Genomic DNA, 21,765 nt, shown 5'->3' on the forward strand with positions numbered 1-21,765 from the left:
ATATATATATATATATATATATATATATATATATATATATAGATCCCAAATACCACAAGTTTGAGTCATTCCAAGGTAGATATAATTATGTAATTCCCTTTTTGATGAAATTCATTCCCCATGGTAAATTAATTCTTAGAAATGGATTGTTTTTGGATGAATATTTGGAAGTATGAAAATGAAATATATGCTAATTTTGTGACAAACTTACTTTGTGTATATATATATATATATATATATATATATATAAAAGTTTGTCATATATTTAGCATATATTTAATTTTCATACTTCCAAATATTCATCCAAAATCGATCCATTAATATGAATCATTTTACCATGGGGAATGACTGTCATCAAAAAGGGAATTGCATAAGTATATCTACATTGCCACGATTCGAACTTGTGGTGTTTGGGGATCATATACGAGTGATAGCGACTTTATCCACTCCACCATCATGAGCGCGATATATACATACATATATATATATATATATATATATATATATATATATATATATAGAGATTGGCAAGAGGAGGCTCTTTTTCAATTTTGAAGATCAGTGCCAAAAAGGTTGGTTTAAGGCCGATGAGCAGATCACCCAAGGAGCGAAAACACAGAGAATATCATTCAGAGGCACGCTACGAAATCGTATATAACAGACTAGAGCAGGGGTTCCCAACCTGGGGTACATGTTACCCCCCAGCGGTACATTTATATCTCCACGGGGTACATTGGATCTGAGAGAATAGCCTGTACTGTGCAATACATGATGTTATGTGCATTGAGATTGCAAAATGTCCTTTATTTTTTAATGTCCTCATTTTAGTAATCAAACCTTTTACTTAAGTTATATCAAGAGTAGGGTGAATATCAATTATTTTCTCGCTACGATAGAACTTCCCGCACCTGTAATCTGTGATCTGGTTTGAGTCACTCAGTCCTACTGACCCTCACAGCTATAGTAAATTCACATCAACTGTGCATCTGATGTCTAGGCCAGTCCCTTACGACGCTCCTGATTGGCTTTTGTTAAGCCAATCACAGGGCTGGAAACCCTGTGTCTCTCTCTCTCGAGTTCACATAGGCAGGATGTATGTTCCACTTCTCCTGAGGAATTCGTCTTTCAGAAGTATCCCTCGGGAGAGGTGGAACGCACATCCGGCCTATGTGAACTCTCGAGAGAGACTGAGAGTTTCCAGCCCTGTGACTGGCTTATCGAAAACATATCAGGAGCGTCGTAAGGGGCTGGAAGCGCCTCAGTGGCGTGGTTGGTATGGTGTTTGAGTCCCACCTCGGTGGTCGCGGGTTCGATTCTCGGCCATTCCATTGAGGAGTGAGAGATGTGTATTTCTGGTGAAAGAAATTCACTCTCGACGTGGTTCGGAAGTCATGTAAAGCCGTTGGTCCCGTTGCTGAATAACCATTGGTTCCATGCAACGTAAAAACACCATACAAACGTAAGGGGCTGGCCTAGACATCAGATGCACGGTTGATTTGAATCTACTGTAGTAAAGGTGTGACAATAGCACAGTATCAATTGTATAATTTTTCTTCTCAATCCTCAATTTTTAGGGGTACACAGGAATCTATAAAAATACCCAAGGTGTCCAGAAGACCAAAAAGGTTGGGAACCCCTGGGCTAGTGGAATATCTGTTCCTTTGTTTTTATAGAATAACTAAAAAGTGTCGCTTCACGTTTTATCTTATCTCACACAAAGGTGGTTATTAAAGTGACTGCGGTTCTCGGTGAGAGTCATCAACTCACATTCCTAAGATGATGTAGGCGGATATCTTATTAAGGATAAACTACTTTTAAGTTGATGGTGATTTCGGTAAATCACTACTTCGTAAAACTAATTAGCATTGCTGAATAAAGACACTGCGCAAGTATGCAAAGTATGCATATATATATATATATATATATATATATATATATATATATATATATATATATATATATATATATGTGTATATATATATATATAATATATATATATATATATATACATATATATATAATATATCATGAAGGAAGTAGCAGGGAAAGGCATCCTCATCCTTTGACAGTTTATTTCAATGTTGACGTTTCGCGACGAATTCCAAGTTGCATTTTCAACGTTAGAAAATATATAATTTGCGAACATTGATACTCACATTAACTTATAGTAAGATATAAGGCAACAGCTCTCAAGAACGTAAAAAGTTAAAGTTAAACAGTACCTTCAAAGCCAAACAAATTATAAGTAAAGGACTTCACTAAAACCTTAAAACACTTACCTATACGAAAGAGAGAGCAAGACTAATGAAAATAAATAAAAAGAGTGAGGCAAACCAGTTGCCCAAACTATGCTATAAACAATTTTACAGAGGACTTTTGGGTGTTTAACGACGGTACAGTCTTTTTGATAATTTTAGATTCTAAGATAGTTAGCTCGTTGTTGCTCCACAGCTGTCAATGTAGATTTTACATGATTTTAAATGATTCCGTATATTTCATTTTTCAGGATTAGATAACTTGCTACCTGTTCTATGGCTTATGCCCCTGTGGGAATCTATTCGAACCTTCAACAGCCTGTTCGTGCATCCCACGTACGTCCCGTGATCACATCTCGGGCAAGTCTATTTATAAACGACGCTGGACGAAGGCAGAGGACTGAATCGGTCTTTGATTCTACACAGAGATCCAGTTGATAAGCGATTTTTGGGGATAATTTTCAAATCCACCGCCGGAAACCTCTTTTGAATGACGGATGCGCATGCTCTCCTGAAGGTATCATCATCATGTACGAAAGGGAAACTTGCAGACATCTTCAGTCTCGGCACAGTAGATACGGGTGTTGAATGCGCCATTTTTTCCGCTAGCAGTTTGTTTAGAGATCTGAAAAAATGTCGCGAAGGAAAACAGTTATTACTAAAATATCTCACCAGAAAGGATATATCGTCGTGAAAGCTTATATCCAGTTTAATGAGTGAGAATAAACTCTATGGAGGAGGGTTAAAATAAAGTTTCCCTTTAAGATTACAAAAACACGAACTGTAAAAATTCATTCCCAAACCAGTAAATGTGTTTTTTCTATACACACCTGTGTAAAAGCCTGAGTCACCTCTGGAGCGCCTCAGTGGCGTGGTCGGTTTTGGCCTGCCGCCTCTGTGGTCGCGAGTTCGATTCTCGGGCATTCCATTGAGGGGTCAGAGATGTGTATTTCTGGTGATAGAAGTTCACTCTCGACGTGGTTCGGAGGTCACGTAAAGCCGTTGGTCCCGTTGCTGAATAACGTCTGGTTCCATGCAACGTAAAAACACCATACAAACAAACATAACAAACAAACTAAGTCACCTCTGGAAACAATAAGATCAAGGAAGAGAAGCCTCTTTTTTTCCTCTTTTTCTTCATAATAAACCTAATGTTTGGATGTTAAATGTATCGCTACATTTAACGCGGCCTTATTCTTTGTCCAGAGATCATTACGAAGATATATCTCCATAATGATCGCTAACTATAAAATAAACGACCGTGTTGAAATTATATTTCTTAATTGCTTCCGGTAAAAAACATCTGGCAACAGGGAAGTTCGAATGAGTAGGATAGAAACTTCTTCGTATTAACAATCCCCGTAAGGGGCTAGTGCCGTCAGTGGAACACATGCGGTGCATTGTAGGCATTATTTAGGTTCTTTGCAGCGTCCCTTCGGCCCCTATATAGCTGCAACCACTTTCGTTCCTTTTACTGTGCCTCCTTTCACATACTCTTTCATCATCTCACTTTCCACCCTCTCGTAACATTTGATTTATAATGCAACTGCTTTGAGGTTTTCCTCCTGTTACACCTTTCAAACTTTTTACTGTCAATTTCCATTTCAGCGCTGAATGGACTCATAGGTCCCAGTGCTTGGCGTGTGGCCTAAATTTTATATTCAGCTCAACTGCAATTAGTAACCGTAGATTGATACGCATAAGGTCCCCCGCGTTGCGTAACTTGGCATCTCGGTACTTATAAGACGTATAGATATGAATCCTGGTAGAAAAGCAGCGCTAAAACAAATACTAGCGGAAGTATTGAAGAAAGTTTGTTTATGAGAAATACGACGTCAACATTTGTAGAGCTGTGGTCCCAACTTTTCGGGAAGATTTAGATCCAAAGTTCTGATGTATGACTGCTTCAAAAAGGATCGGCGGAATCAATATGTGTGTGCGTTTTTTTTTGTTTTTTTTACAGGAAAGGAGACATGAAGGGGAAGGGGAGAAGGGCTTCGTGAATTAAAGCAGGTTTTTGAGTTGACAAATGATGAACAGAAGCGTCAGTATTAGAAAAGTTGGCAGTAAGCGAATCGTGTTCGTGTTTTGGGACAAGTCACCTGTAAAGGCCTGTCCACACTAGCGGACATGCACGTCGGGCGCTTCCAGCTGTTTATATTTTCTCTCGCTTCTAAAGCAGTGTTGCCAGACATTAGCATCATTCTGGCTCCATACTCGGTCGGGCAGTATAATGGAACTGAGTATGGAAAGAGTGTTTGCTCGTTAGGCAGTGCCCGCTAGTGTGGACAGAGCCTAAGGTGTTGTTAACTGTGGCAGGCTTTCAAAGTTATGCAGACACTGCAGCGGGAACATTACGGAGTTCGAAAGTATATTGGATGTCGGGCAAAAATAATTATGCTGGCAAGAAAATAAACTAAATGAGCCGAAGGACACACGGCGCGAAGTATCCTCTCTCAAATGTTGTTTATAATGGCATACCTGCCGGCAGTTGTATCTTAATTATTTACCACTCATTTACTTACCTGCTGGAGAACACCTTCCGCAAGGTCTTGGAAACGTAGCATGGAAAAAATGACTAAACAATATTTTACAAATTCTAGAAATTTATGGTTACTCGGGGAGTAAGCCTACAGACTGCTTTCTTTTTGTTGTTGTTGTTGTTGTCCTTGTTGGGGCGTATGGGAAAGATCTATGGAAGAGCCTATAAAGGTCTAAAAAAGGTGTTTTGCCTTGAGTTAAAGATACAGGAATTTTAGGATCGGATATTTATGAGTTATTTATTTGAATTAAAATGTAAAAAATTAGTAATGTCATGTAAACAGTACAGAACAATTAATTCTAATAATATATAGCATATTCATTTTAATTTTCGTTGGTGAAACACTGCTTTATTTGACCGCAGATTTTAGCATGAGTACCAGGTAAGCTGAAGGCCGGATCATGCCTTGCATTCCCTTAGCATCATGAAGTTTAGACTAACATTCCCAGTTAAGGAATTCACCGTGAATTTTCCCTTCGGTCAAAAGCAACATATTTTTTTCTGCTAGCTTTCAAGGTCTTAGTGATTATGTACAAGTATTTTGCGTAGTCATACATTTGAATGCGGCTGGGAAAACCTTAATTAATTCAGCACGGATGCGCAATATATATTAAGTATTTTTTTTTTTGTCGAATAGTAAAATTTAATAAAGTGATGTTTTCTGTCTCTTCTCAAGAGAAATTCATGGTTAAATCAATTATTGTAATGGGGCTTTTGTAAAATGCTCTATGAAGATGAATAGTAATATATATATATATATATATATATATATATATATATATATATAATATTTATATATATATATGTATATATATATATATTATATATATATATATATATATTCATATATATATATATGTATATATATATATATATATATATATATATATATATATATATATATATAAACATTGAATGCTTTACATTCCCACACAGAAAGCTCGTCAGCAAGACGTTGAACACCTCACACAAATTAGGTTATTCGGCTCTGGCTTGGATTCAAACCCATCTGTCCAGTGCTTCCTATAAATTTTTAGGTTTTCCCTCCTCGCACTGTGCCATTTCAAAACACTGATCTTTTCTTTCACCTAAGCAAACCGTTTTATAGCTTTTAACTTATCTCAACATTTCTCACTATTTCGGTTCTTTTGCAGCACGTCTAGTGTGTAAGTAATTAATCTCTGTAGCTTTTACAATATCTTTTTTTTTCCGTAGGGGATTAGTTCCGTCAGTGGAGATCATGCGGTGCATTGTAGGCATTACTTAAGGTTCTTTGCAGCGTGGCTTCGGCCCCCAGCAGCGACCACTTTCGTTCTTTTACTGTACCTCCTTCGTATTCTCTTCATTTATCTTACTTCCCACCTTCTCCTAACACTTGATTCATAGTGCAGCTGCGAGGTTTTCCTCCTGTTACACCTTCCAAACCTTTTACTGTCAATTTCCTTTTCAGCGCTGAATGACCTCATAGGTTCCAGTGCTTGGCCTTTGGCCCAAATTTTATATTCAACTCAGCTACAATATCTCCTTCATTCGTATTCATATTTCCACTTTCAAGAAAAAATATTGGCTCAATAACTCTCTCATACTTTCCAACATTAACTTAGATAAAGTCTTACATTACTTCCTCTCCTTTGCAAAGTACGTCTTACCATTCATACCACACATTCTGTTACCACCTTTTGCCTCGTCCTACCATCATCCGCTGTATGGTTCCAATTAGTCCTTTATAAACAGCTACTTCCATTTTTCATCATTATCGACATTCATTGCTCTGTCTTACTGGTTATCACACATCCTCATGACTCCTGTTCGTATTTTGATATTCTTTTGACATTTCCTGGATATTCTCTTCGTCGTCATCGTCTGCAATGTTTTTGTTGTTTTTGATTGAGCTGGCCTTATGCCAGCACGGGCTCTTGCTCATATAGAGCAACCCGTAGGCGTCTGCACCTACCTGCCAGAGTAAGGGAACTAAAAATACCTTTATTCTATTCCATGTAATTCTCGAGCAGTGGGAAAATACTGAAATACTTCTCACCTTTGACGTTTATTCTCAAACACAAACATGTATTGATTGTGGTTTTAACGTTGTCAATTGAACAGAGATAAATTGCAGCTCTTTGAGATGGCATCGTAGCTTAAAAACGTCTACCAATGCCTCCAGATGTTTTCCAGGGCGCTTGGTCGTTGTTTTTGATTGAGCTGGCACGTTTGGTCGTTTGTCGGTTTAGATGAAACCGGCTTTGAGCCAGCACAGGGCCTTGCCCTGGAGAATGAAAACACGCCGAAGAGGATAAGAGACTCAGAGACTGATGTGGACTCTGGAGACGCCACTTGTTGTCAGAGCTTTGTTCTATAGCCCCAGCTGCATCCATCCCTTCCTGTTAAAAAGGAAGACTCTCTCCGTCTTAACCTTTTAGAACCGAACTGAACAAACAAACAGGCGTCCTTCAGGAGTAGTCAGCGTTAATTAACTCTCACTTCAAAGCAGAGAACCTCCTTAATCAAACACCTGGGTCTAGGTAATTGAACTGCAATTAGTTCAAGCAGAAAAAAAAATAAAAAAGATAAAAACCACAGCTATGGGGAGAATGGGAGCTATGTAGGGTGCGTAAAAACAATGCGCTCGCCACATTCCTCCCAGACCTTATGTCCCGCTTTGTAATGAATAACAGTTATCGATCGGAAATGACGGGGTTGGGATGTGTATCAGGTGATTAAGTGATGCTGTGACAATTACGCCGAATGACGCGCAAGATCACGGTCATCGCGCAGTGATCATTACACTTGAGGACGGTCGGTACCTACGTCATTCGTGTAATTTCTTTGTTCCACGAAACACTTTTCTTGGCTCTGCCTTTGTTGTCGAGATAATGGATCGAAAATTGTGCTCCTCTGGTATGCTGATTGTCGTCTAATGAGGGCTCATGACGAACATCTTGTCACGGTAGACGTCCATTCGTCCATTTGTGGTAAAACAACCTGGATGGAATTTTAATGGAAGAAATGATATACGGGCACGATAATTATAACTATAGTTATATATACATACATATACATACATACATATATATATATATATGTATGTATGTATGTATGTATGTATGTATGTATGTATGTATGTATGTATGTATGTATGTATAACTGAATCACGAAAACATAGACGTGATGAATATATTAAAAATGACAAATTCCATGTTCTCTTAACATCAGGGAATTTGTATGTATGTATTATATATAAGTATACACGATATGTATGTATTATATATAAGTATACACGATTTGTAACATGATGCTCTCTCTCGTAAGTAGCCATCTTGCTTGGTGAGACGTACCCGCGTGAAGTCAGATTAATCAACAGATATCACAAGTTTAACATACGACTAGAATTTGAGAAATATCTAGAAGTGTTCGTGAACTATCGGTGATAAGATTAGTGTGAAAATAGTAGGATAAAGCGTCTTCTAAGTTAGTTTATCAAGTGTAATACTATAAATCAGAACAAGATGGCAGTAAGTTCCAACTGCGGGAAGAGGTGGCGTAATTTGGCGTGTTTAGCAGATTCGCAATACGATGAGGTAGCAGGAAGGGAACTGGCATTTCTCATCTATGAAATCAGCAACAGTCCTAACCAAAAAGATACAAAAGCATTCATAGATATATTAGAAGGATATAATCCTTCAAACTGGAACAAATCTAATGAAAAACACATCTTGAAAATAATTGAAGAAGTTCCAAATAAAATCCAAGTGGTCAAGAGACTCATAAAGAAAATATACATAAACCAACATATTCCGACAAAGAAAATGAATAAGGTGAATCTTGTGAATATCCTAATTGATGCATTAGGAAAAGAATGCCAAAAGCATGCAAACTGTGTAAGGTTTGGTATAGCATAGTCAATCCACAAAACCTAATCAGAAAATGTGCTGCATGCAACATTCCGACCCATCCACAGTGTGCTGAGGTAATACAAGATTTGAGAAAAGATACAAGAATTTTTTGTTCAACATGTCTATCATGGATAGACAATGTTATTAAATCAAGATTGAATGTACAAATAGTTGAGGATGAAGAAGAAGAGGAAGAGGAAGAAGAAAAAGAAGAAGAGGAAAACGGAAGAGAAGTAAACAAAAATGAAATGACAGAAAAAAAATAAGGAAAACAAAAGAACAAGATAAAAGTATGGATGCAGAGATACTCATTGATACTACATATGAGGCAATAAAGCAGCATACCTACGAAGAAATAAATTACGATATGTCAACAGAAAAGCAAATCCCGAAGAGGCTCTACCCAGATCTATACAATGACGGGAAAGAGGAAAAAATAGACAAGAAAGACAAAATCTGCAACCTTTTGAAAAGAGGGAATTGCAGATTTGGAGAAAGATGTTACTACAAACATCCTAAGATATGTCAAAACTATGAAATATATGGTAAATGTGCATACTTAGATGGATATGGGGATGATTGCAGAGATCTGCATCCAAAAATATGTAAAATCCTAAAAGAAGGAAAAGGATGTAAGTTCGACAAAAAATGCAAATATATGCACCCTGTAGCCATGAATCATAATCAAATAAATAACCAACCAAGTAATAAAATCCAAAATAAGAAAGAAACAAATAAAGAGAGAAATCAAGAATATCAGGTAAAAGAGAAAAGCAAACCACCAATGAGATATGCAGAGGTGTCAGCAAAAAATTTCAAAGCATCAGCTCCGAAATTATACTCAAGAGATAATAACTGTATTTATTATGCAAGAGGATATTGCAGAAACGGAGAAAATTGCAGATTCAGACACAAAATGAATAATTATGATGAAGGAAGATCAAAATATTATGGAAAAGTTGGATTTTTTAATGTCAGAATTTCTGGAAATGAAAAAAAGAACAACATACCAGAACAGGAAAGAGACATGGGAAAATCCTTATTACTACCAGTATTAAATGAAGGAGAAACACGCAAACCATCATAGTGATGAATGCGCAGGGTTTAGTTACGAGTAACTCAAAAAGAAAAATAGAGTACTTAGAAGAACTAACCCAAAATGAAAAGAAAATAGATATAATGAATATAAGTGAAACCTGGTATTCCCAAGAGACTGGGAATGATGATCAAATAAAAGGGTTCCAAACTTATAGATCAGTTAGAAAAAATAGGAATCAAGGGAGAACCGCAATATATGGGAAAGACAAAAAACAAGGAAAAATATATGAGAAATATAGTAACTCAGAATGTGAACTAATAGCGGTAGAATTTGAATCTGAAAAATTGATGAACATAGTAATATATAGACCTCCTAATACTAAAGAGTTTGACTTAATAATAGAAAAATTGGATGATATATGTAGAAATCACAAGGACTGGACTATTCTCCTATCTGGTGACTTCAACTTTCCTTTCGTAGAATGGAAAGAACGAATAGGAGATTGTGGTTGTACTTATACATATAAAAAGAGAGTAATAGTAGTGCAGAAGATAAGAGGCAATTTGAAAAGCTATTAGATATGCTAATAGAATACAACATTCAACAAATAAATCACCTGCCAACAAGAAAGGAAAATACTTTAGACCTAGTATTTGTGAACGAGATGAATTATGTTAAAGAAATAATAGTTTATAATGCGAATATTTCAGACCATAATGTCATAGAATTAACAGTTCATTCCAAAGCAAGTGAAAATAGAGATAAGCAATGAAAAACGGGACTTGGAAGAAAAAACCCTATTAAATATCAAGCAAAACCCCAAACTATTATACTCATATGCGAAGAAGATGAATAAAAGAAGAATAGAAATAGGCCCTCTGAGAATTGAAGGGAGATTAACGAATGAAAAAAAGGAAATTTGCAACATACTGGCAGAACGATATAAGAGAGAATTCACCCCTAGAATAGATAATGAAGATAATGATATAGAAGTAAGGGATGAAAATAGTGAATATTTAGCTGACATAGATATTAATGAAGCTGATATTGTGCAGGCTATTAATGAAATTAAAAATGGAGCTGCTGCAGGGCCTGATGGAATTCCTGCTATTTTGTTAAAGAAAGTAGTTCATTCTATCGCAAAGCCACTTGCAATATTATTAAGACAAAGTGTAGATACAGGCAAGATTTATGATGAGCACAAATTAGCATATATTACCCCTACTTTCAAAAGTGGATCAAGACTAGAGGCAAGTAACTTATAGGCCTGTGAGTCTAACATCACATATTATGAAAGTGTATGAAAGGGTAATGAAGAAAAATATTATGAAACATTTAATAAAAAATAATTTGTTTAATAAAGGACAACATGGTTTCGTACCCGGAAAAAGTACACAAACCCAACTGTTAGTCCACCGTGAGAACATATTCAAAAATATGAAAAACGGAAATGAAACAGATGTGGTTTATTTAGACTTTGCAAAAGCTTTTGATAAAGTAGACCATAATATATTAGCGAAGAAAATTAGAAAACACAATATCGTGGATAAAGTAGGAAGATGGTTAAAAGAATTTTTACACAACAGAAAACAGATAGTTATTGCAAACGACGAGAAATCGGATGAAGTCAAGGTAATATCCGGTGTGCCGCAAGGTACGGTGTTAGCTGCAATACTGTTTGTTATTATGATTGAAGACATAGACAATAATGTGAAGGATTCGGTAGTGAGTAGTTTCGCAGATGACACAAGAATAAGTAGAGAAATTACTTGTGATGAAGATAGGAACGCTCTACAAAGAGACCTTAACAAAGTATATGATTGGGCAGAGGTAAATAGGATGGTATTTAACTCTGATAAATTTGAATCAATAAATTATGGAGACAGAGAAAGAAAGCTATATGCATATAAGGGACCTAATAATGAGACCATCACAAATAAGGAAGCAGTTAAAGACCTTGGTGTGATGATGAATAGGAACATGTTATGCAATGATCAAATAGCAACTCTGTTGGCAAAATGTAAAGCAAAAATGGGAATGTTGTTACGGCACTTCAAAACAAGAAAAGCTGAACACATGATTATGCTTTATAAAACATATGTTCGTAGTCCACTTGAATATTGCAATATGATATGGTACCCACACTATCAAAAGGATATTGCACAAATAGAGAGTGTACAAAGGTCCTTTACAGCTAGAATAGAAGAAGTTAAGGACCTAGACTACTGGGAAAGACTACAATTCTTAAAATTATATAGTCTAGAAAGGAGAAGAGAACGCTACATGATAATTCAGGCATGGAAACAGATAGAAGGAATAGCAGAAAATATCATGGAACTAAAAATATCAGAAAGAGCAAGCAGAGGTAGATTAATAGTGCCCAAAACTAACCATACCAAAGGAAAAATAAGGAAAAGCACACAGGACATTAATCCACTACGCACCAGCATCGATAATGCAGCGTCTATTCAATGCGTTGCCAGCTCATCTGAGGAATATATCAGGAGTGAGCGTAGATGTGTTTAAGAATAAGCTCGACAAATATCTAAACTGCATCCCAGACCATCCAAGATTGGAAGATGCAAAATATACCGGAAGATGTACTAGCAACTCTCTGGTAGACATTAGAGGTGCCTCACACTGAGGGACCTGGGGCAACCCGAACAAGATGTAAGGTCTGTAAGGTAAGGCTCTCTCTCTCTCTCTCTCTCTCTCTCTCTCTCTCTCTCTCTCTCTCTATGAATATTAAATGGCGACATATCTGAATTACTGGGGGATATGATTCTTCTCTTCTGTTCTTTTTATCGAAGGGATAGATGAGGTCCTTGAAATAAATGGATAATTTCCCCATAGGACATCAGAATAACTAAGATGCAGCACTTGCGAATGACCGAGGGATATTGGAAGAAATTATTAATAATTACATATATAAGAGAGCTGATCACCGAGTATTTATATAGTTTGGAAAGGAGAACTGGGCTGCTAAGATAATGGAAATATAAAGAGCCTTTCTTATCTAACAGATAAACATTTATTATTCATTGCCTGATACATTATAATGTGAAGAGGGAGGGTGGCTCTGTTTGCATAAGATCCGTTTGTTTATTGAGACGAAATGTGTAACTTTTCTTGTTTACCTAGTATTTCCTTGTTTGTCCAATGATATATATACATAATATAGATATATATATATATATATATATATATATATATATATATATATATATATATATATATGTACATAAGGCCTATTAAAACACTCGGGTTTAAAGCTAAGAACTAGATTTCGGTGGAGTGACTCCCACCCTTACATTATATTATATTATATTATATGAGCAAATACCACTGGGAAATAATAGGCTGAAAGTCTGTACAAAGCGCTTTCGTCTTTATTCAAACATTGTGCCTGGACAGTGCCTGAATAAAGGCGAAAGCGCTTGTTACTGACTTTCTGCCTATCATTTTCCTGTGGTATTGGCCCAAATAATGAAGTCACGTGCATCTGCTGTGATTTTTAAAGCATATATCATATACAAAATGTATATTTGTTTGTGTGTATGTATATGATTATTATTATATATGTTATATATATATATATATATATATATATACGGATATATATATATATATATATATATATATATATATATAGATATTAGTTGATAAACAGGCAAATAGGTAAAAAAGAAGAGAGATATATTTCGTCTCAGGAAACAGAAAAACGCGAATAGAAGCGACTGAAGTTTTTTTTTTTTTTTTTTTTTTTTTTTTTTTTAAAGAATTTCATCCCAGCGTCGCCAGCTATCTCGAGATGAATGCGACAGTGATTGCTGATTTCATTTTCCTAGGAAAAAGCGTACTTCGATTTGGATTGGTACTCTCTCTCTCTCTCTCTCTCTCTCTCTCTCTCTCTCTCTCTCTCTATATATATATATATATATATATATATATATATATATACATACACACACCATATATATGTAAATTTATACTAATATATATAATATATATATATATATATATATATATATTGTGTGTGTGTGTGTGTGTGTGTATGTATGGAGAGAGAGAGAGAGAGAGAGAGAGAGAGAGAGAGAGAGAGAGACTGGAGTAAAACGTGCCTTGTTTCTGCTCTGTTTATCTTTTAATTTACAAATTCCTTAAAGTGATTAAGTATATCTTTTACAAGACCCATTAACCTATAATGGGAAGTACATAGTAAAGTTACTTTTTTACCATAATACTGGAAATATTATGCTCATCCTAAAGATGCAGTGAGAGGAATTCATCAAATGCCTAAAAATATTGAAGAAAGGGCAGGAGTTATACAGATCAAATATTTGCGGTGAGACATAGCCCAAGAATACCTGGATTTTGGAAATCCTCTTTTGATATATTACATAGATTTAAAGGGGACTCTTATTGCGTAGCTCATATTACTTTAAATCCCTGCTATTTTGTTCGGCTGTGGCTAGGGTTTGGGGAAAGGGGGAGGGTGGGAGGTTGGGAGGTTGGAAAAGGCGGTGTGATTGATATTTGCTTTGCTTTTAATAACCACCGTTACGCCGAAAAACTCTCGTATGTTACAAAAGACTTCCTAGCCATTGCTTAGCAATGTTTAGTCTGGAGCCCCCCCCCCCCCCCCCCCCAGATACGCTCACTGAAGGGGAATGCGTAATTGTGAATTAGTTCTCTAAGAAATCTTGTCTTTTTAGTTTAGTATAAAGGGAAAGCTGAAAAAGAGTACCTGATTTTTCATTTCTTGTGCAATGAACCTTGACGTGTTGTTGCAATATAATTTTCTCTTCCCTTACCTTTTGATTTACCTTCTACTAATTTCTTGTCCGTTGTAAACTGCCCTGAATCAGGAATATATAATGAACGATGGTTTATAAATGAAAATGAAAGGCATAGTCAAAATCACTTTTGGACAAATAAGATGTAATAAGAAATATTCGGCAGAACGTATTTGAAATGTAAGGGAAAAAGTGGAGAAGAGAGAGAGAGAGAGAGAGAGAGAGAGAGAGAGAGAGAGAGTAGGATAAGGCTTTTTTTTTTGTACCTAGACCTTTCGGACAAGGAATAAAATCTTTCTTTTCAATATATCTTGAACCTTTGACTATTGAAATCAATTCATCCCATCCAGTTGGGAATGGAGGAGGGTTGGGGAGGAGGAGGTTTGGGGAGGAGAAGGTTTGGGGAGGAGGAGGGTTGTGGAGATGGGGAAGGTTGGGGAGAGGGAAAGGATTTGAGGGAGGGTTGGAGAGAGGGAGAATGTTTGTGAGGGGAGGGTTGGGAAGAGGGAGACTTTGGGGAGAAGGGAAGAATTTGGGAGGAGGGTTGGAGATATGGGGACGATTGGGGAAGGGGGAATGGTTTGGGAAGAGGGGGACAGTTGGAGAGAGGGAGAGGATTTGGGAGGAGGGTTGTGGGAACTTCTGGGGATTGAGGAAGGGATAGGACTTCTTGTGTACTACTCGATAGTTTTCCGGACGAGGGAAACTTGCTACGCAAGACTCGCTTTCCATTGATTAGCAGTTTTGAGAGTGAAACTCCCCTTGCAGACGCTCCCTGAAGAGGAACATCGAAGAAAGAACCTACTCGTGACCAGCTTACCATAAAGGAGAAGTTAAAAACAGCATCTGATTTTTCAAAAGGATTTTCCGCTGATAAATGTTGTAAGTCAGGAGAACTTTCCTGGGAGATTCTTGAAGTGATTTTTATAAATATCTTACCTTCTTAAATACTTGTTCATGAGTAAAGACTTTATATGGAGAACAAGTAAAACGTTGAGATAAAGTGTGTTGTGAAAGCATTACCGTTAGAACACATCAGTCTGATCTGAATCCATCAACTCTTGATTTGTAATAACTAGCAAAATGGTACTTGGCTGATATGTTGTTATAAACAGTCGTTTCACTTGAAACCCCGGAAGTTATCCCCTATGGTTATAACCGGCCAGTGTAACCAAGTTCTTATGTTTCTTGTGTTTATTATTGCCTTCCTTAACAATGAAGTTATATTGTCAACAAATAGGATTTACGACTTAAGCAACAGTGGTATGGAACCATATTAAGCAATTCATTGGGGGTCTGGAGTCATCAAAAGGTTAAGAACTCCTGGTCTACAGAGACGCCGTATTCATACAGTTACTTGGAAGTCACTACGATTCTTCCTCCGTCTCAGTTTTCTCTCGAGGAAACTAAGCTCTAGAGATGACTCTGGATAAAACTTTTTACGAAACGTAGAAGTATTTGTATCGATGACATCCCTAGATACTTCGGTGGTATCGCTCTCCTTTACGTCAGCTGTTTCCCGCTTGCTTTGTATTCATGTATTTATTATTTGTTTGAGTCTTATTCTGCTATTAAGCTTTCCTTTCTAAAAAAAAAAAAAAATGTAGGCTAATCGATTTGCTGGATGACGGAACTTTCATTTTTCATTTGCTTAAGAATACATGTAAGAATACATTTTTTTTTAATTTATTGAAATATTATTATAACAATAACAATAATTTTCGGTTACCAAAGCCTTTGATTTAACTCATGCTGATTTCTTGTTGTGGAGGATGAATTTTACATGAAAATTGAAGGCATTATCAAATCATTTTTGGACAAATAGAAGGGCAAATAAAAAAACATCGGGCTGAAGAAGAGAGAGAGAGAGAGAGAGAGAGAGAGAGACGAGAGAGGAAGAGAGAGGAGAGAGAGGAGAGAGGAGAGCGGAGGAGGAGAGAGAGGAGTGAGAGAGGAGGGAGGAGGAGGAGGAGGAGGAGGAGGAGGAGGAGGAACATAATAGGATGAGGTAGTAGTAGGGGCTTATTTTAATCCCCGCTGGAATCAAATCCTCTTTTGATAGATTAGAAAAAGGATAAGGCTAATTTTACCTGAACTTTTCGGGGAAGGAATAAAATCTCTCTTTTGAATATATCTTGAACCTTTGACTATTAAAACCAATTACTATTGGTGCAGACGGGGTGGCTACTCAATTAGGAAAAGGGAAGAGAGAGAGAGAGAGAGAGAGAGAGAGAGAGAGAGAGAGAGAGAGAGAGAGAGAGAGAGAGTGGAGAGAGAGAGGTATACATGTGTGCATAAAGTATACTGTTTCTTATCATAAGTATGAATCCAAATGAATCTAATGTACATATATATATATATATATATATATATATATAAATTTCTTTAGTGAGTGGAATGCATAGCACCTGAATTAAAAATATCCTGAATTGATAGGTATCTTATGAATGTAATGAACATTCATGTCTAGTCAACTCTCTCTTTCTCTCTCTCTCTCTCTCTCTCTCTCTCTCCTGTACCTAAGCAGCAACCCATAGCAGTCAACCAACAACTAGGTACCTAATACACTGCTCTGGCCCACCGAGGCATGTGAACAGGATGTCACGGAACGCGGCCGTAATTGTGTCCGTCCTCGCTCGGTACGAGAATCGAGCATAGGGGGGTGGGGGGGGGGGGGGGGGTGTGTTGGGGTGGGGTGGGGGTGGGGGGGGGGGGTCCCTTATTTGAGAGCTAGAAGCTGGTGCGAAGCTTCGAGAAAGAGAGAACGTACGTATATTCCCCCTCGCCTTCATCCAGGCTATAACGTGCAGCCTCTAATTATAGAGTGACTTCCAAAACGAGCGAGGCGTTTTCCACGTCACTCAAACGGGAATAGGATTAACGATGTGCGAGGTCGTAAAATAATTGAGTCAGCTGAATCGGTTTACTCCTCCGGTTACAGTCGAGTCTTTCGCTCCGGAGGGAGTGAATTCAGATGCGATTGTCGATGAATTACAAAAGTCAAACAAGTAAAAAATGCGCCGAAGTTTCTTCGGTGACGTCGAGTTTTCCGTTTAGCCGCTAAAGCATATAGTCAAGGCCAAGGTACGTATATTATTCTATATACCTTGGTCAAGGCCACCGAAAATAGATGTGTCTTTCGGTGGTCTGGGTACAATGCGGCCCTTGAAACTTTAACCCCTACCCGGTGGTAGCGTATCCTATATCGTATCCAGAAGCACGACCATAGCTAACTTTAACGTTAAATAAAATAAAAAATACCGAGGCTAGAGGGCTGCGATGCGGTATGTTTGATGATTGAAGGGTGGATGATCAACATTCCAATTTGCAGCCCTCTAGCCTCAGTAACCTATTAGATCTGAGGGCGGACAGAAAAAGTGCGGTCTGGAAAAAAGTGCGGACAGACAGACTAAACCGCACAATAGTTTTCTTTTACAGAAAACTAAAATCATCTTTATTTACGATGAAAAATTGGATTGAAGAGAAGAAAGATGTTAAATGGTAAAGAGTGATACACAGGCAAAGCGTAAATTGGGACTTTCAGTCAAAGTTCCCTAATGACGTTCATTAAAACGTAGTCAAAACGTACCACGCGAACGTCAGTTGAAACCTCTAACGAAAGCTTAAAGCAATTAGTGTGAAATGCGCAATGAAAGACATAGAGAGATAAAATATATAACACGGTCTTTCACTTTCCGTGCTCTTCTTTTCACGGTAATAGTTTTTCCTTCCATTCACTTATAAAGGGAAGAAGACGTAGATATAGCAGCAAGGTACGCATAATAATATCTGAGAGAGAGAGAGAGAAAGAGAGAGAGAGAGAGAGAGAGAGAGAGAGAGCGAGAGAGAGAGAGAGAGACGAGAGAGAGGAGGAGAGAGTGAGAGAGAGATGAGAGAGGAGAGAGGGCTTTGGACAAAATATTTTTTTGAAGGAGGTGGCATGCAACAAGATTAAAAAAAAAAAAAAAAAAATACCGGAAGGATAAGTCCCGAGAGAAAAATGGTGCTGGTACTGAAAGGCCCTGTAACATGAGGCCAAAAGGCAACGAGGTCAAAGAAGATCGTCATTTTTGACTTCGGACAAAAGAACTCGAGACTTATGCTACTTCAAAGCTCCTTACACAGTTCTCTTGCCCCCTTTTCTTACCTTTTTATGTATAGTATAGAGAGTTTATGTATAGTATAGAGAGAGAGAGAGAGAGAGAGAAAGAAGAAGAGAGAGAGAGAGAGAGAAGGAATGTAGAGTGGATAGGAGATGAGGTAGAGAGAGAGAGAGAGAGAGGAAGAGAGAGACGAAGAGAGAGAGAGAGAGAGGGCACAGGTAGGTACGGTAGAGAGAGAGAGAGAGAGAGAGAGAGAGAGAGAGAGAGAGAGAGAGAGAGAGAGAGAGAATGAGAAGTGAATAGAGAGTGCTAGGTAGGTACGGAGAGAGAGAGAGAGAGAGAGAGAGAGAGAGAGAGAGAGAGAGAGAAGGGCCTCCAACAGGTGGTGTAGAAGAGAGAGAGAGAGAGAGAGAGAGAGAGAGAGAGAAGAGAGAGAGAGAGAAAGGTGCCTCCTATAGTTGATATAGGAGTGAAAAGATTGCTAGGTAGGTACGTAGAGAGAGAGAGAGAGAGAGAGAGAGCTCTACAACGACTGGATAAAGGATCCACGTATTCTAAAGATTGATTACAATTACCAAACACGAAGTCGAGCCAATGAACTTCTCGATTGTAGTCGGGCGAGGGAATAACTTTAGCCTTGACCTAATGATTATGAGTCAACCTCATCATCATTAGAGACAAATAATCAGGGAGGCTATCAATTACTTTCTAGACAAATTTCATGAAAAACTGATTAATCATTAAAATAAAACGTAAGGCAAAGCTCTTTGAACCGCCTCCCTCTGGTGTACCAGATCAACATTATATCCACTCAGCCAAATCCCCAAAGGGGAGGTTTGTCTCGTTAACATTAGCAACAACTATCATATCATATGTCCGCCTGTCTGTCTGTTATTCAATCACGACTAAACGGTTTGACGGATTTAAACCAAACAGAAACTATTGGATAGTATTGGATAGAGCTTTGATCGAGGATCGTTTAAAGCCATATATGGCTGCAACCAGATCATTGGTTTCGTAGGTATAATTTGTATCTATAAATTCAGAAATACTTCCTCAAATAAAAGTGGTTTCTTATAGACACCAATGCATGGGTTGCCCACATATTTGAGTATCCTATGGAGATGGTAAGTTTCGAACATCACAAAGCAGGCTCGACTTTGGGGTTTGAAATGTTGTTAACATCTGGCTCTCATTTCTCTTTCAGCTGTCTTACGAGAAACAGCAGTGAAATATAAGTCAATTTTTGTTTTATAACACATGTAGTACATTGCGAGTTATTAATTTAATTGATAAAACTTTAAATAGCCGATGCTGACGCACGTGTTCTATGCAATGAATTTTCCAACATCGATGGGTAGTTTTGCTATTATAATGATAATAAAATCAAATTTCATAACTAAGCTGGGGAACGAAAAGTGCGGAAATTGTCTCCTTACAAATCCCATTCGCCATGAAAAAGGAAATGACTTTTTAGAATGAAAGGTTATCAGGGGGAAAATCATCTCTCCCTGGAAGGAGACGCGGCTTTTGAGAGAAGTACGGAGGATGTGAAGTAAAAAGGTCTATGTGATGTTTGTGAATTTATACCCCCTATTTTTTTGTTATTTTTTTTAGCGCTTTAGCGTTTTAGCGTTTGTGTTGGCTGGGAGGGGCAGGGTTCCACAACAGGCGTCCTATTACTTTTCAAAACATGACTTCCTAGGGTAAGAACGCGTGCTGGCATATGGCTGGCATCATCTAAACTAACTAAATTATATTTACTGAAATGCCATTCGAAGTGAGCTGATCTTCACTGTGGAAAAATAATTGTTTTAGATAAACGAATCAAACAAAGATAGCTTTGTAAACCTTCGAGGTCCGACTATTCACATTTCAAGGACTAATTTTGATATTTATGAAATCAATCAAACCAAGCCCACGTTTTCATTCATTATGAAGAAAACGGGATCAAAACACCGATTTCTTAAGAATAGACTCGCAATGAACTTGATGAACAAATGGAACAAATATAGATTTGTTTTCTGGTGGATTATCTCAAACTAAACGTCTTTGCACACGAGACCTCGAGGCTTTGGTTGGACGGAAGAAGTAAAAAGTAATAAGCAAAAATATCTAAGCCATCATGTGTGTATGTAGTATGTAGGCTCACGCTTGTAAATGAGTCTTTGCTTTACTCCTGAACAATACCTCCCATGGATCTACGTAACTTTTAGATGTGATTCGCTAAGCTCGCGTTCTCACGGACACAGAAACAGTTACGCTTCGATGTGTCGTGCGCAAAAGGATATAAAAAATGGCGTAATTTTGATTCTTTGAAAGTGTGTGTTTGTTTTTCATTCGACTGTTTTCATATTGTGTGTACGTTTGCCTGATTGTAATACTGAAGCGGTTGATGACCAGCAATCATCGTCATCTACCGGGACACGAGTGGCAATACGTCGTTTTAATGGGCCAACATCCCGAAATCAGCGTCCACCCTGTGGTAGGGGTGTAAGAATACTACCACCGTAGGTCCTGCGTGTCGTAAAAGGCGACTAAAAGGACAGCTGCTGCCTTGCAGTCTTACTTTTTTAGTAAAAGGCTAAGCCTTGCAGTCTTACTTTTTTAGTAAAAGGCTAAGCCTTGCAGTCTTACTTTTTTAGTAAAAGGCTAAGCCTTGCAGTCTTACTTTTTAGTAAAAGGCTAGGCCCGCTGCCAGTAACTGGAAACTGCTGCCTTGCAGGTGGACTTTTTAGTCAAAGGCGAGGCCCATCGTCAAAAACTGTGGTTGATGACAGCAAGGGCACGCGGTCGTAAAAACCCCTTTGCCAAATAATAAACAATGCCTGAAGTTGTTAGGAAAGGCGCATCAGGCAACCGACCTCTTAGTGTAGGGATAACGATGGGAAAGAAGAAGATCCCGAAATCAGCGTGAACGCAAAGACAATGGAAGCGATGGAGGAATCAGGACCCACTTAGACAGGTTAGACCAGGACCCAATCACGTCGACCCGAACCACCTTTCGGTTGTGAAAGTGATTCCTCTGAACGAGTGAGTAAATAAGAAGGAAAGAATCCAAGCACCTCTTTCGGGGAACCAGTGAAAATGAGCGCAAAGGGATGGAAGAAAACCACTGACAAAAGTAAAAAGTTCCG

General features: G+C 37.8%; 1 protein-coding gene across 2 annotated transcripts in view; it reads left to right on the top strand.

Annotated features, from left to right (window-relative positions):
• LOC135206691 (bestrophin-4-like) overlaps positions 1 to 21,765 on the top strand; it is a 514,714-nt gene that overhangs the window by 257,310 nt on the left and 235,639 nt on the right. The gene's annotated exons all lie outside the window — the stretch shown is intronic.

The sequence above is a fragment of the Macrobrachium nipponense genome, chromosome 31, assembly GCF_015104395.2.
Source record: "Macrobrachium nipponense isolate FS-2020 chromosome 31, ASM1510439v2, whole genome shotgun sequence".
Taxonomy (NCBI): Eukaryota; Metazoa; Arthropoda; class Malacostraca; order Decapoda; family Palaemonidae; genus Macrobrachium; species Macrobrachium nipponense.